Genomic DNA, 2576 nt, shown 5'->3' on the forward strand with positions numbered 1-2576 from the left:
TCTCTGGCCTCCCTTATTGACTAATGAACGTACTTCTTATAGAAAGCTGCTTGTAATAACGCCCATCTAATGTCAACATTCTGTTGGTGTAGCAGTCGGCACTCTCCTTGCTACTATTGCTGAGCTTCTCCCATTAGTTGATAAGCCGCATATTCCACGAATTGATAATTCGGGACATGTTAAGTTTGTAGTGCACACTCCACAGCTTTGAACCAATTGTCTGCTTCAGTAGGATTTGTCGATCCATTGAAAATAGGCAGGTCAACTTTCAGAAAAGCCGCTAGAGTTCTCGGAACACCACCTAAGCTATCCTCAACACCTTCTCCATTTTTGTTTCCGGCTGATTGCCTTGTCCGCCGCATAGCATGGGTAGTCATAGCAGTGCTTGCTTGAATCGTGTTAGCTAAGCTAGTCATTTCCACCATGAGTTCAACATGATTGTCCATCGACGGGTTACACTCACTCTCTCTTTGAGTACGTGTCTGACCTAGTTTATGAGTCGCTATTCAAGGTCCTATCCACACCAAGCAATCGATATTAAGGTGATTTGTCTCAATATCAAAAGCCTAGTGCTTCAATTATTCCAAAAGGCACTCATAAACAAGCACGCTATACATATATCATGCAGATAACCTAAATAGCATGAAAGAAAATAACCCCGGGCAAGCAATGAAGCACAATCGATCCATCCCTTAGGCTCACGAGGATGAACCGCTCTGATACCACTAAATGTAACACCCTAATTACCCTAAGCCTTACCTCTAGCCATAAAGCAAAGGTTAATCAAAGGTTACGACAATTCTAAGGCTTATAAAATATCTATATATAGAAAGGAATAATAGTTCTAGAAGCCCGATGAAGAATTAGGCTCAAAAATAGAGTTTCAGAATCGCAAACATTCACACGAAGCTAAAGTGTAAGGTACAAGGTATTGATACAAGAGAATAGAACATATATAGATATAAGAGTATAATAATAAAAAAGAACTAGCCGCAGCCCGCGGAGTTTAAGCCGACTAGTATATACAGACATACAGAGTTTTGAAAGTTATAACAGCATATATAAAATATCTCTCTCAAAGTAAGCCTCTAAGGCAAATATAAATACAAAAGTGAGAGAACTAAATAAAAATAACCAAAAGACTCCAAAACATGAGAAAGGTCTTCCGCTCTGCCACCATCAAGCAACTCACTGAGGTGGGTTGCGACCTGCATTTGAAAAATAACAAAAAAGTATACATTGAGAACCAGAGGTTCTTAGTATGGTAATAGTGCCCAGTGATGTAAGATATAAGACTCCTGGATGCCAAAGGCAATTGATACATGGGAATTTCACTATATCACTACAATGAAATTCCCTTTGACAAGTATACCGAATTATCGTCAAGTAATAACTCACATGAGTGAGGTTGATTCCACGAGGATTAACAGATTAAGCAAACAATAGTGAATTGATTAGCCTAGTTAGACTATTCATATTAGAGTGATGAGCAAACAGAATTGTAAATTGCATGAAAGTAAAGGAAAGCAATAAAGTGCAAGAAAAGTAAATGACGTAAAAGTAAAGTACAAGAAAGTAAAGTGCTGGAAATATAAAGTGCAGAAAATGTAAATAACCATAAAGTAAGTGAAAGAAAGAAAGATAAAATAAACATTGGGATCAAGAGATATTGTATTCTCCGGATTAATTGAATTCATCTCATCTTCAATCATGCAATCGTTGACCTCTTGGCAGTCATGATTGATTGAGCCCCAATTCCTTGGTGACTCAATCTCTCAAATCTTGATCAATAGCCAATTCCTTGGTCTAATTGCTTATGAGAAGAGATGAAGAATGGTCCCTGACTATACCACACATTTTTCTAGACCGAAATAATGGAGAGATTAAATGTCACCGTATCCCATCCATACCCAAATCTACTCAAGTGTGAGAAGGATTTTCAAGCATGGTTTTATGTTTCTTCTTCTAAGGTTCCCATAAAACCCAATTGCATTCAATCTCTTTTCCAAGATAATTGTATGCTAAGCATGAAGAACGAAAATCCTTCAAGTAAATCAAAGAGAGATGAAGAGAAGAAGAAGAATAAAAACAAATTAATCCATCAAATATCAATAGAGCTCTCTTTCCCAATGGAAAGAGTTAGTAATTCATAACTAAAATATTTACAAAGTAAGAAAGAAAAGAAAAGATGATGGTGAACAGATAGGGTCCGAAGACTTCCCCCAATCTAGCATGCCTAATTCTATAAAACTAAGGCCTTTATATAGGCTTTCCTAAATTACAAATTGAAATGAAATTGAAAGAAAATTACAATCAAATGAAAATTAACTATTCTAGATTATTCTTGTGGCCTTGATTAGTTGACAATTATGGGCTTGCTTACTTGAATTTAGAGTGGAATTTGATTAAAAAATAAATTAAAATGAGGCTTCAGGATGGCTGCTTTCCAGAAGAGCGGAGCGCTCTTGCATCCACACGTACGCGTCACACACGCGTGCGCATCATCTTTGTTTTTGCCCGTGTCACGCGTACGCTTCACCTACACGTACGTGTCATATTCAGCGCCCTAGAGAAAA

Source organism: Arachis hypogaea, chromosome 18 (assembly GCF_003086295.3).
Source record: "Arachis hypogaea cultivar Tifrunner chromosome 18, arahy.Tifrunner.gnm2.J5K5, whole genome shotgun sequence".
Taxonomy (NCBI): domain Eukaryota; kingdom Viridiplantae; phylum Streptophyta; class Magnoliopsida; order Fabales; family Fabaceae; genus Arachis; species Arachis hypogaea.